This window comes from Ptychodera flava, chromosome 22 (assembly GCF_041260155.1).
Source record: "Ptychodera flava strain L36383 chromosome 22, AS_Pfla_20210202, whole genome shotgun sequence".
In the NCBI taxonomy this organism is placed as follows: domain Eukaryota; kingdom Metazoa; phylum Hemichordata; class Enteropneusta; family Ptychoderidae; genus Ptychodera; species Ptychodera flava.
Window position 1 is genome coordinate 11,006,699 of NC_091949.1, and position 14,795 is coordinate 11,021,493.

The window sequence follows — 14,795 nt, forward strand, 5'->3', positions numbered from 1 at the left end:
ACCTCCATGCTCAGACTAATGACATGAGCCTTGCTTTCTGTGAGCGGTGCAAATCGGGCAATATTTCTGTTTTATCATGCAACATCACTGATCTCTGTATTTTATTTTTTATCTAGATTTCTCTTTAAATTGACAGAAAAACGATAGCATTACATGCTGAATTACTGCACATCTTAAACTCTTGTCTTGTGTATTTGAAACAAAGCCAATTTGGAATATCATGATATACTATCAGTTTGTATTTTAAGAGATGAAAAATAAAATATATTTTGCCTTCGCGCATGTATAAGTCTGTCTATTTCACATATTTACAGAAAGAGGTGTTTAAATGTCACAGCACATCTCTGTGACATGCTGGTAGTCAGGTGGCTTAGCAACACAAAACAGCAAGATCGTTACACGGATGACAAAAGTGCCAAATTTGCTACAGAGGTTCACATATATGTGTAGATCAAAATTAGCTATTGCTCCAAAAATTTGGGCCACCGGAAAGGCTTGATGACGTCATAAATTCAAAATTGCCGCCATTATATTGCTTAATAATTGTAAAATACGGTTTATTCGGCCAATTGTCAATATTTTTGAATAAACTGACACAAAACTTCTAAAACATTAAATAAACGCATTTATATTACATTAAATTGACGCAAATCAATTATTATGATGACGTCATAATCCAAAATGGCCGACCAAATTCAAAATGTCCGCCGTAACATTGTCTAAAATGTTAAAGCACTGTTAATTAAGCCTGTTTCAGCATTTTATCGCCTGAACTGAAATTAACACCCCAAATTACAGACAAAACATATAATTGATGCAAATTAATTATTGTGATGACGTCATAAAACCAAAATGGCAACCGAAAGCTATAAAATGGCCGATTATGAAGTTAACTATGCTTGATACAATACCCCATTTACGTGAAAAATGATAGTTTCAAGGTAATGTACAATTTGTATTAATATTCCATAAACTCAAAATAAAAGATAAATGTACCAAAACTTAGCCGATAAGTTCAAAACAAGTAACAAACTCTTATGAGATTATTTATTATTAAACAATGATCTGTGTTTGAAAAATCGAATCGATATGAAAGGAAATGAAGGCAACTTCACACACTGGTTCAACCTTGTTTATGATACGGTATGGTGAGTAAATCAATGTGGTTTCGTGACAGGGAAACATGGTGAGAAACCAGTGAATCGATAGTACTTTGACCCTGATAACGCGGCCTTAGTCCCAGAGAAAAGGTTTTATGATGGTGATTCCTCCTAGCGGCGTTTCGGGCCAAAGTGGGATCCCTTCTTCAGTCACTTGAATGGTCTTGTATTCCAACATGCTTAGTTTGATGGTAGCCATCAAGTAGAGATGCGAAGATCATTATGTTGTGGTCTGATTGTTGCGTGAATTGTTGCTCAGACCGTTCATTTATACTCTCCTTGTGTTTGAATTTTGCTGAAAGGAGGATATCCTGTATGTTTTTCTTCCTTTTATACGTTATTACAGGTTTTCTGAAAAACCATGGCCAGCGTTTAATCGCCCTTCATTATTTTCCAGTTTCTTATCACATTGTTTGATTAGGCTGGTTTTGATGAGGTTGTGCTGACAAGTTTTTTTCATTACTCTTATTTTTGTTGATGAAGGATGGCTGACATTTTGTTGCATTAACTTCTTTTCGATACAAGCTATGTCTTTTTTTCTAATCTCGTTGTTGAAGTTTTTGCGTTGAGAAATTGACCTTTTTTTATGAAGTCCATATTTTTGTTGCATGTGCAAACATATCTGAGTAATTCACCTTTCTTTAATGAATCATTTGAAGATTGGTGGCAGATAATATCGTCAGATGGTTTGGTGTGGGTTTTACAGTCAAGCCATCTCTCTCAATTGCGTCTCTGGCATTTGAAGACCACAAGGTCAGGGTATGAGATTTTGTCGATACAATGTTCAATTATGAATGTAGGGTACATGGTGTTGCATTCCTCGACAAATGTTCTTAATGTTATAGGTTTATGTTCGTTCCTGTACCTGAGTAAATCGTTAAAAGTTTCCATACGATTATTTGACCGGATTGGGATTTAATATAACTTTCTCCGTTTCATGGTGTGTGATATCAGCTGTTTCTGGTGAGCCCATGCTGCATCCATAGATATGTTTGTAATTTTTTCAGTTGAATTAAAATATGTTGCGTTTCAGAATAATCGGCAGTAAGGCTTTGATGTACGTTGTTAGTTGGTTTTTGTATCGCATCAGTTGGCTGGTACTGTTTCAGAGTCCAACGCTATGATCACTGCATTTATGGCTTCATTTTTGGCATGTTTTTGTACATCGATACTGTTCTGTGTATGTTTGGCAGGAGATACCATCGTGGTGTACAAATTATTTTACTTATGGGAATGGGGAAACTGTAAATCACCTCGTCAAGGATCTTCGTGTCGCAGATGAATGATTTCATATACAATATCCAACGTAAAGTTAATGTCGCCAAGTGTTGCCTAACTTTCTTTAATGTCATTTGTCGTATCCACAATTGCTATGCCTCTTCCTTTACTGATGGGTTTTATTGCGATTTGTTTGTTTTTTTTAATCAGATTGTTCAGAGCAGTATTTTCTATTAGAGTTATGTTCTTTCTGATGTGGGTTGCGAATAGAATTTCCTCTATCGATCTAAGTTGCGTAGAGACAGTTATACACTTTTGGGTTTTCCGCTGTTAGTAGTGTCGACATTGGACTTATCTTAGAACAGATGTCTGATTGATTGATTGATCGTTTGTTTCTCATGATATTGCACAATCTTATGATGCGAATAAATTTGTCGATATCTGATTGGACAATTTTTCTGTATAGGCACTTCGGAATGGAAATAAATTTTAAGCCTTTGCTTAATGCTTTGATTTCAACATTTGGTAAGGTTTGATTTGCAAGATTTTTGATGAATCTGTGAATGTTTCTGAGTTCTTGTTTTTGTTTAATCTTCGAATTTCTGTCTCTGTTGTTCGCTTCCTGGCGTTTTTTATGTTTTTGGATTCCAAACAGCAAAACGATGCCAAACACGAAAGGTAAAGACGCTTAAGTTTTCATAAAATTCACGAAAGCTGCAAAAAAGGAAAGGTAAGCTACCTTCACAAGGCAAAAAAGTATTCTCTTTGTTCATATAACTCTGACGAAACGGTCTTTTTAGGCCAGCACATCCTCCGAAAAGAGACATACTGTAGAACAAAATTATGTCTGTCACCTCACATCGAGATATAAATAACAGAAAATTCAACAAACGCAAAAGGCTTCTCAAACAAAGGAAGCAAAAGACCCAAATCACAAATATAAAACCTTTTTTCGGGGACCAAGGTCATATGACCAAGGTCAAGGCATGATTTATTCACCGGTTTCTCGCCAAGTTTTTTGTTATCATGAAATCACACTACTATAATTGATCTAGTCACTATATCGTAACACTTTCAAAGGTAGACGATGCGTAAAGTTGCCCTCATTTCCTTTACATTGATTCAGTTTTTCAGACAGAGGCCATTGTTAAATAATCAATAATTTCATAATAGTTTTATAACTTAAGTTGAGGTTATTGCCTGAGTTTTTGTACATTTGTCATTTATTTCGAGTTCATGGATCATCAAGACAAATTGACATTACCTTTGAACTATCATTTTGTCACATAAATGGGTCATTGTACTAAGCATAGTGAACGTCATAATAGGCCATTTTGTAATTTTCAGTTGCCATTTTGGTTTTATGACGTCATCACAAGAAAATAATTTTCATCAATTATAGGTGTTGTCCGTAATTTGAGGTGTTAATTTCAGCTCAGGCACTAAAATGCTGGACACAGACTTAATTAAGAGTATTTGAACATTATCACACGATATTATGGGGGATATTTTGAATTTGGTCGGCCATTTCGGCTTTATGACGTCATCATAATAATTGATTTGCATCAATGTTATATCGTATTTGTAATTTGGGATGTTTCTGTCAGTTTATTTCAAAAAAATATTGAAAATTGCCTGAATTAGCTGTATTTTATCATTTTTAAGCAATATAACGGAGGCCATTTTGAATTTATGACGTCATCGAGCCTGTCCGCTGGCCAAAATTTTTGGAGCTAATTTTGATCTACACATATATGCGAACCTCTGTAGCAAATTTGGCACTTTTGTCATCCGTGTAACGATATTTTTGTTAAGCCACCTAACTTGGTCACACACGTCAGCTGATGTCGTAGCGATGTCGGTCTGTCTGTCTGTTGGTGTATCTGTCTGTCTGTTGGCCCGATATCTAAAAAACGGCTTCTCAGATCAGAATCAAATCTTATACATAGATTGATTTAGCAATTGGCAAGAACCTATTACTTTTTAGTGGGAATGGCTTGCATACTTTTATATTAATTTGCATAATTAATGATTTTAGAAAAAACGGATATACATTGAAAACGACTACACACAATTTGATGAAATTTACTACAAATGTTGATCACAGCAGGATATATCAGCCGTGAAAGGTATAAAGGGATGACATGAAAGATAATAGTACATTTGCATATTTAACAAATCTTGAAATGTTCATTAAATATGCAAATTAACTATTATCTTTTATGTCACCCCTTAATACCTATCATCAAGGCCTTCAGTTATACCTTCCTGGTGCGTTCGTTGTTGACTTTGTCAAAGCACAGACAAACATAGACAGACTCGCAACTGGTATTGTTTACAGCGTGAAGTGGTTACGTAACCCATCCATGTTTGCCTCGCCTCAGGTTGCTCTTGCCTCTCTTTTCCGAAGAGTGCCGACCATGCATCCTTCGGTAATTTTCGGATTTTCGCCAATTGTTAAGCGAAAGTATGTTCGGCAAAGTTTGTGTTGTTGTTGTCGTGTGGTGCTGAGCGGAATTGACGTGCTGGCGAAAACGGGAGTGTTTTGAGCTTCAGGAAAGTGAGTTTTACCGTTTTAAAAATATTTTTATGAATTTTTAATGAGTGTGTTTGAACCAAATTTGAAAGTCTTTTATCGATACTGTCTGGTTTTACTCAATGGTTTACGGTCAGTCATACCATGTTTTACACGTGCGTCACGTGCGTCACGTGCGTCAAGGAAGGACATGTTTATAAAACTGCTGGCGTGTTTATGAAACTGCTGGCGTGCTGGCGTGTTATATTTTTATTGGCGTGAAGCAGTGTTTCTGGACTGAGAGCTCACAAAGTAACTATGGTTGCTACGCGACTGGCAGTACGATGCCATCTCGTCGTACTTTTCGCATAATCAACTACGAGCAAAGCATCCAAAACGTATAACACCTTAGAAGCTCATTTTAATATGAAAAGCCAATAGTCTACCGAGAAGACCATGGAACAAAAGGCATGCCGCGTTTCCAGTCTGCTATATTTGTTTGTGGTCAAAGTTAGTCCGGTGATAATCTGTTGACAGCGTCCACAGATTAGTATTTTACCCTTGCTTACTTTGGCAAATTAGGCTAACTCATCAGATAAGAGGCTAAATTACTACCTTGCTTGCTTGGCGAATTAGGCAATCAAACTGGTCAGATAATAGACGCAACACAGTGACAAAAGTTCGCTTAAGATTGTCGAAGGACAAATACCTTGCACGGCAAATTTCAAGGAGGAAAAGAAATCGTTACAAAACCAGTGCCAAAATGAGACAAAGACACCAAAGCTGCAAACAAAGGTTGGTAGTATAAATATTTATTAGCGATACATATCATAGTCAAACGTATTAAAATAAAATAAACAATAGCAATAAGAACCTTTTGCTTTGACACCCCATCCCCATCCCTATCCCTTGGGACGTATTTTTGTGCGAGGCCATATGTGGCCACCCCATATTCAAGAAATGATGAACAGTGAGGGGTTATTCAAAACATTATAGCCCTACAGAGAGGAGTTACACAAAATGTTCATGTGTGATAAGTGTTCTTAGTATCACCAAATTGTGTTATTTTGATGTCACATTTCAAAAGTTTCTGCATCGGGAATGGGGAGACCCTCTCTTAACGTCACTCATGTATTTGCTTCTTTACAGCTGCCTTGTAGTCAAACACAAATTCAATAATGTAGTGACCATAAAACTGTATGTGGCTTCAAACTATCCCTATATTCTCTGCAATGATATGTTTGCCTTTGTTGCCTTTCAATGTTGGAGAACAGTGGGAATGTTTGAATTTTTATATATTCAGTGGTTATAACCATGAAATTATCAATTTTTTAGATGTATGTTTAGTGCACAGCTTTAAAGTTGTGGCTGGGCATATTCAGGTGCGATTTAGCGTTCTAGATGTCACCTGATCTATTTCTGTAGTATATTCTCCATTAATATTAACATTTATTGAGCGATATAAACCACCATGGTGAGACAATATCTGAAGTGTCGAATAGTAACCAATGACGTGTAATATATGTATGACATTGCACTAAAGAAGTAGATTCTTAGTTGCAACATTATGAGTTGTGTGTCTTTTTTCCAAAATTACAAAAAACACAAAAAAAATTCGACAAAAACTGTACAAGTTTCAGCATCAGGAATGGGATGTTTGTAAATTACTTTATTTAAATTTTTCATTTGAATTACAGTATTTCAATATAGTATTTTCAAAGGTTTAGGTATCAGGAGGGGGACTCCTCAGGTCTCATGCTCACAGCTGTCATCTTAGCAAACATATGTTTGATATTTTTACATTGCAAATACTTTATTTACTTCAGAGCTACCCAAGTATTCTGCAGAAGTGACTATAAAACAATTAAATGAAAATAATCTGACATGCAAAACTTATAAATCTGACTAAGAGTGAGATGGACGAAGTAAGTAAACAAATACTGGATATAATCAACAATGATGGTAGATCAAGTACAGGTGTGAATCAAATACCTTAAATTAGGTATACACATAATAAGGTGTGTCAATTATTGAAATAGAGAATGTGACTAATGTGACAATACCGAAGTTTTACAAAAGTCTCAGATACCTGTGATTATCCAAAGGTAGGTCAAAGGTCATCCAAGGTCATCCAAGAAATTAGGGTAGAAGTTGTGAAAGCATACTGTTACAGCCAAACCAAATACCTCTAGCCTTTTTAATTATTTAGATAAGTGAATAAAAGTTAGTCATCCCAAAACAAGAGAAAAAATTCTAGTCTTATACTGGTCAATATATAAAACGAAATCAAATATCTAGCTTTTGTAGTTTCAGAGATACGTAAAAGTGAGGCAAAGTTCATCCAAAAATTATTGAAAAAAGCTTTAGTCCGATACTCGTTAAAACCACACCAAATCTTAAGTGTTTATACAGTATTGAGATACATAAAAGTAGGTCAAAAGGTTATAAAAGGTCTTCCACAAAATCTGGAATAAAGTGTTTTGCCATACTGATCAATGTCCATCAAACGCCGAACCTCCAGCCCATGCAGTTGCTCAAATACACAAAGTAGATCAAAGATGATAAAAATTAGGGGAAAACCGTTTGACCACATACTTGTTAATTACTAGAGGTCAAACAGTGTGATCCTTTAGTAAAGAAGATTTTTCAGGGTGATTATCGTATGTTTTTCATAATTTTTATTTATTTCATGACTGTGACTATCTTAGGTGTTTTTGCAAAATGACAGTATGATCACCAAACTGCGCGTGCGATTGAAATGCCTTTCGAAATCTTGTAAGTACTCAGAATGGCTGTCACCAAATTGTTTGCTGTATATGGTATAGGTTGGTCAATATTTCTGCTTTATCCTGCCACATCACAGATCTCTTTATTTTCATACTTTTTATTCAGAATTCGCACACTAAGACAAATGCAATATCGTTGCATTCTGTTTCGTTGAACATCTTAAAGTATCGTTTTTATGTATTTGAAACAAAGCAAAATCGTAACAGTTTGTATTTAACGAGATAGAAAATAAAGAGTATTTTGCATGCGTGTATGTATGCGTCTGTGATTTTACAATATTGTGGAATGAGGTGTCTACAATGTTACGATGTCACTATAAATCTCTTTGACATACCCCCTTTACCATGTATGAATTGACACAACGGATATCTTAGAGCTATTCCTCTGTGTTGTATATAAGCTTATGACTTAAGTAGATTCCCTTTTAATACTAGCCCTATTTTCACTTGCTTACCTGCTGCGCAAGGTGAAAAGTTGGAAGATAAACGCTACCTAAATAACAAAATTTGAAGGACCTATTTATTTATATATTAAATTTTAGGGTTAGGTACTTACTGTATATATTTAGCTTGGCAACGGCGTTTTGACTCCTCTTTAGCGCAAGATCATGCTTGAAACGATGCTTGTGTGTTAAAGTACTCCGGTGTCACAAAATTTCATACATGGACTACAGAGATATGAAGTTATCCCGCTACGTATGATAACTATAGTTACTGGCGATATTGATAATGGTAAAGATGTCATCTAAATCTTTTGACATCAGGTAGCTGCAGTAATGATTTATAGAGGAGAGCAGGGTCATTTTTTAAAACAGTGAGACACTTTCGTGATACAACTAAAGCTGTCACTGCATCTATTGTGATTCCATTCTGCATAACAAAGACATGGCAAGACAGAATGCTAACATTTTCTTGTGACAATAAAATTTCAAGAAAACTTAGTGTGACAGCATCTCATACTCACACAAAATTGATGTATCTAAAGATTTGACTCGATAAAATCATAGTACTCAAAACTACAGTGACAAAGCTCGTCTTTGTCATTCTTCTTCATCACAAAATTTATCTTCCGTTGATTCTCCCCATCCTCCCACGTTTCTATGGTTATCACATCATCTGCAAGAGCTTCAGCCATGTACAGAATGCCAGCGGTTTTGATCCTGTATCTTGTCAGATCATTAGTAAATGAAGGATAGATATTGTTCTCAGCTACTCTGTAGGCACATTCTTCGGTATATTTCATATAAGCGATGTGTGTAACGTGATTATTATCATCAGTATCACTACTTGTTGGTTGAATTTTGTGTTTGAATATTTTTGACTTCTTGTCTCCAAATCTATCCATGTATTGTGGTGTCTGGTGGTTACCATGTGAAGCATAAAGTCCAGTGAACCAATCCGGTAGTCGAGCTGACCTTCTTGTTAACTTGCTTACACACACATTTTGCACATAGTTAGTAGCCAGGAGTGTATGATCAACACAATCACGCATTACACAGCAATCATCATACGACGCTCTCCCAACTTTCGCTAAAGAGAGGTCGAATTGAAATATAGCAGATGGTTTCAGACGCGTATGGAATTCTGGGAGGATGTGAAAAACACTTGAACGGATGAAAACCAGATACTCTTCAAAACTACGGTAGGACAGAAAGTTGTACGGTGGTTTTACAGCACATCTCCATGCATGTGTAATCAGCCAAGGAACAGTGGGCTTGAAATTCAGATCTAATTGAGGAAGAAAAATAATGTTAGTTACTGTTACACCAATCGTGTCTTAAATTTTTCAAACGGACAGAAGGAGATAGAGAGAGAAGGGACTTCGAGAAGCACCAAGATTGTATTCGGAATGGTACATCCCAAAAAGAAATGCATCTTAAGTAGTATAGGCCGTAATGTACAACAATGCACGGCATGAATCGACAAATTTAACCGTAGGGAAACACTCCAAAACATACCATATCTAATATTTTTTAGTTTTAACGATTTCATCGGAAAATATACACTTTGTCGTAGTGGTCCACGATCAGTGGCTATTCTTGCCTGTCACATATGGGTCGTTTCAGTTTTAACTTTACATTTGTAGATGTCCACTCAAATTGTTTCAAACCTTTTGGCTCCTTGGTGAGTTTGAAGATTATTTGAAAATGTGTTCTACGGTCACGCTTTTGAGTTTCGTGTATCGAACATGTCCCTAGAAAGCGCCCGAGGATCGAGGAGGGGCTTTTAAATTGAAATGTGCAAATTTTTGTTTGGTACATATGAAGATAGAACAGCATGCTCAGCGTGTTGAATTTTGACTAGACGCAGGACAAACTTGCCAGACGTTCAGTTATGTTCTCTATAATATTGTGGTAATGTTGGTTTAATTGGCAAATTTAAGCTTATTTACTTTTCCTTTTTTGCAATTCATTTGTGTTTATGGGTAATTTGTAATATTGATATTTTCAGCTACCTGGCGCCTAACACTATCGATAAATTTGAACAACTGAAAGATCCTCTTCTTCCAAAGTAGTGCCAATTACGTAATATTGGTGGCGGATTTATAGGAAGGGAAGTAACACTCGACAGAACAAGAAAAAGTCCCTCCTAAAACCAGAAAGTAACAAATGTCACAACAAAAATGAGGAAAATCTACATTATTGTACCTATTGTGCAGGCAAACAAAATATCAAGACAAAATGACCAGTTCTTGGATTTTTTCTGTTTTTCACACTTTTATGCTCATTCTAATTTTCTTAAACACATCTTTATTTAAATCAAACTCTATGTGTAACTCCACATATATTTTCTACGGTGTAGCAAGGTTACACAAGGATTATGATTCAATGTTATGGAGTTGATAGACATAAATGCAGAGGACAGAAATTAATGATCCGTGCTGCCTCCTCAAAGAACTACATACACTCACATTGAAGAGCGAAGTTATAAAAAATTGTCATTCTAGGTAACACTTCCTCTCACCTCAAACTACACACATACTTCACTTCTAAAATGATACACACAATCTTCCAAAATAATTTACACAATGGCCTTTTCCATCTCAACAAGAAACTTCAAGTCTTGAACATGTTGTGTTTAAGAGTTATGACACTGTGATACCATGAGACTTCACTCATTAGAATTTCCTGGGGGACAAGTCCAAGTGTACTTGTGTACAAAGGCTAGGCAATAGGAAATGTAAATTATATCCTTAACAAAGATGGTTCTGCATGCTGTGGCTAAAATTAAGGAATACATTTGAAAGGAGACAACATTTTAAGCGGTCATTTTAGCATTGTTTTCTAAAGAAAACTTTACCAAGCTTTGATATTCAACGTATTTCATCACTCAAAACCACTCTATTAGGTACTTAAAATTAATGGGGTTATTTTTGCTGAAGCTTACATTGTAGAAAAACAGCTGCAGGGGACTGCAAACTAAAATTTTAACTATCCAGTAAAAATAACAAACACCTTTCTCATATGAATAGAAATCATGAACACATTCTCTTAAATGCAAAACTGAAGATATTCCTGTGAAATGACAAAAATGCACACAGTCTATCTGAGGTAACTACAAATTACGAATCAGTGCAATCAAAAAAGTAAAACTTTAGTTACAGAGTTTTGCCATTTTCACATATTAAAGCTAATTTGCATGTTGCATGTTGCATGTAACAGCTGACATCTACAGGCCTTGCTGATTTACGGAGCACTTTACATCAGGAGCACAGGAAGCCAGAACTAAGCTTAGACAATGCTTTCTCGAAGCAAGACAAGAAAACAAAGAAGCACGCATCATGTAGAGCAAGGACTAGACTTGCTTCAAGTCGGTAAATGATTAAAAAATAAGATAATTTGCAATAGTTTTTCTTGTGTCTCTCCTTTTTCATATACAAACCTTTTTGGAATTTGGTAACCCAGGCCAGGATCTCCTAGCGATCGAACGCGCTACGTTGAGTCTCTGCAGTAGTGAGTTTTTCCCCTGTATAGCGTAAGACAGATGAACTTAACTTTGTATTTTGGAATGTACATAGTCTCTCATCTGAGTAATTTCATTGATTATATGTGCGATTTTTTATTGTCTTTGTTTTGTAGAATCTTCCCTCAATGTTAAATCAAGTATTAAGATTGATAGATTTCAATGCATCAATTCTCTAAGACTCAACCAGGATCTCTTTGTGAGTATCGCTTTTCACTCGTTGACCCTTTCTTAATTTTTATAGTCGCACAGAATTTGACCATATGTGAGCGATTTTCACAGTGACAAACTTTATACAAAATTACAAAAGAATACTGATACTAATCATGAAATGGCTGATAGCATTGTTGTGATGCTACAAACCAGTGTTAAAAGCACATCCAGGGATAATTGTAAACTGAAGTCATGACTAAATCTCTGGAAGAAGCCCGGTGAAGGGATGGTAAATTACCTTTGTCCTAATATTCAAAGGTCGCATGGCTTTTGCTATAGCAGCACTGGTCAGACTGGTGAGACGTGACTTAACTCTTTAATGAAACTTACAAATTACAAGTGCAGGTGCACTAGCAATTTCGGCAACTATTGTAAGGGGTCTACGGTGCTCTGGTAACTGTGTGCCCAGTAGACAGCTGAATATTGGTCTTGGCTCTGGACTCTTTTGGCTTTTTTACCATGTCTTTTGCTCAGGTCAACAAACTTTACACTTAGAGCATCTACCATGGCCATCATTGCAAGTCCGCTTAATGGGACCGTAATGCTCAATAACAGGCAACGTTGCGTAGGCCTGTGGCGTTGTTACAGCTTGGTAAGCCTAACCAACGCCGACAACACAAAGACCTTGACACAAAACTCTGACAAGGGATCAAGGGTCGCAGGTATAGCAAAGTTCATGGCAGGTCTAGTTGTTTGAATGTAGGCCTGGGATCACAGAAGCATGAGGAGGGGGAAAGCTCACATTCACAACGTCAGCGTGAAACAAGCTTGCACCAATTTCTGTATAAATACTCACCTTTGGCGTTGACATATTTACCAGGTACATGGCCCACCAAGGTGCACCGTATACCCAGTTTATTGTAAGATTTCATTTGCATCTGCATCCCGATTCGATTGTTTAACGCCAAGCTTAGGCTGTGCGTCGGTTCTGTTTGACCCGGAAGTAACGTCAAACGATGAGGTGATCACTTTGGCGAGACTTCAGGTCGACTTCAACCGATTATTGTGCGAACATATAAAGTCGCAAGTTTACATCAACCTCTCCCCTACGTTTCAAGACCGTGGTTTCAGCTAGGGGAAACGCCATTATTACTGGAGGATCGCAGGCATGTTAGGTTATAAGAGCATACCGTTTTAGGGGAGAAGGAAATACACAAGCTGTGCAATTCGCACTAGTTTGATTACCCAAAAGATATGATAGGTATAAAATTGGATAATACATAGTCACGTGTTACCAAGGCAGACACAAAATAGCACAGAACAGATAGAAAAGTACTGATAAACACAACAAAGTCAAATCCGTGAAAGAAAGATATAGGGACCTCTTTCAAAGACCAGAATGACAAAAAGTGATGTCAGGTGTTTCTTAAATAGTAAGCGAATCCTGTCCCGCATGGAGTGTGGCACCCGTCATATATCAATCTGTAATTTACTCTTGAATTTTAAACATAATCAATAATTTTGGAACACAGTTTTAACAAATAATCCTGAACTTAAATTATAAGTTAAAAATTGTTAAGAAACTGATAAAATTGAAAAAGCCTTTAGCAAAAAATGTCTGAGTGAACAAATCACGGGGAATTGAATTGTAGTTCGATTCCGCATGACAGTGACAAATTAAGAGCTTTGATGTGGTAAAATCAAAACAAATCTGAATAAGCAAAAATCTCATAGATTTATTGTGAGAGCGTGCCATATTTCAAAGGAAATTGAATTATCTAGAGATTTGGCTTGACAAAGTCATAATACTCAAAACTGCAGTGACAAAAATCTTCTTTGTCATTCTTCTTCATCACAAAATTTATCTTCCATTGATTCTCCATATCCTCCCATGTTTCTATGGTTATCACATCATCTACAAGAGCTTCAGCGATGTACAGAATGCCAACGGCCTTGATCCTGTATCTTGTCAGATCATTGGTAAATGAAGGATAGGCGTTGTTCTCAGCTGCTGTGTTGGCACATTCTTCGTTATATTTGATATAAGCGGTGTATGTAATGTGATTATTTTCATCGATATCACTACTTGGTGGTTGAATTTTGTGTTGGAATATTTTCGACGGTTTTTCTGCAAGCCTATTCATGTATTGTGGTGTCTGATGGTGACCATGTGGAGCATACAACCAAGTGAACCAATCCGGTAATTGAGCTGACCTTCTTGTCAACTTGCTTACACACACATTTTGTGCATAGTCAGTAGCCAGGAGTGTACCATCAACACAATCACGGATAACATTGAATTCGTCATATGACATCCTCCCAACTTTCGCTAAAGAAAGGTTGAAATGAAATGCAGCTGAAGGCTCAAGACGCGTGTGGAATTCTGGGAGTATATGATAGACTCTTGAACGGTTGAAAACCAGATGATCTTCAAAACTTCGGTAGGATAGAAAATTGTACGGTGATTTTACAGCACATCTCCATGCATATTGCAACATCCAAGGTACAGTTGGCTTGACATTTTGATCTAATTGAGGTAGAAAAACAATGTTAGTGATAATAACAGTAATGTTAGAGTCATGTGTACAGTAGAGGACTGTATTAGGAATCATATATGACGGAAAACGCATATAACATACTAGACCTAAATTTCTCTTTACGTTTTTCATGTTTTCAACGGAATAAAAATAGCATTATTGGAACTAATTTGGGATAATTGGATCTTGATATTTTATCAAATTTCTTTAAAGTGTTTGGTACCCTATAGTTGAATCTTGTAATATTACAAATTACTCATGAAAACAAGTGTATATCTTAAAAAGAAAAGCAGATGATTAAATCGACATTACTTCACCATCCAATTATCCCAAATTAGTTCAAATCGTGATAAATACTTTTTGCGGTTCACGATCCCCATTTTTTGGATCAGTGACTCCTCTGCTTTATCAGATATGGGTCAGTTTCAGTCTGACGTTTACATTTCTAGATGTCTACTCAAAT

General features: G+C 36.3%; 1 long non-coding RNA gene across 1 annotated transcript; it reads right to left on the reverse strand.

Moving 5' to 3' along the window:
* Nucleotides 1-6,542: 6,542 nt before the first annotated feature.
* On the reverse strand, nucleotides 6,543-12,810 carry LOC139122651 (uncharacterized). The gene is made up of 2 exons (XR_011549512.1): nucleotides 12,652-12,810; nucleotides 6,543-9,407 (listed from the first exon to the last, which is right to left on the reverse strand). It is a non-coding gene; the product is annotated as an uncharacterized lncRNA (long non-coding RNA).
* Between the last annotated feature and the right edge of the window lie 1,985 nt (nucleotides 12,811-14,795).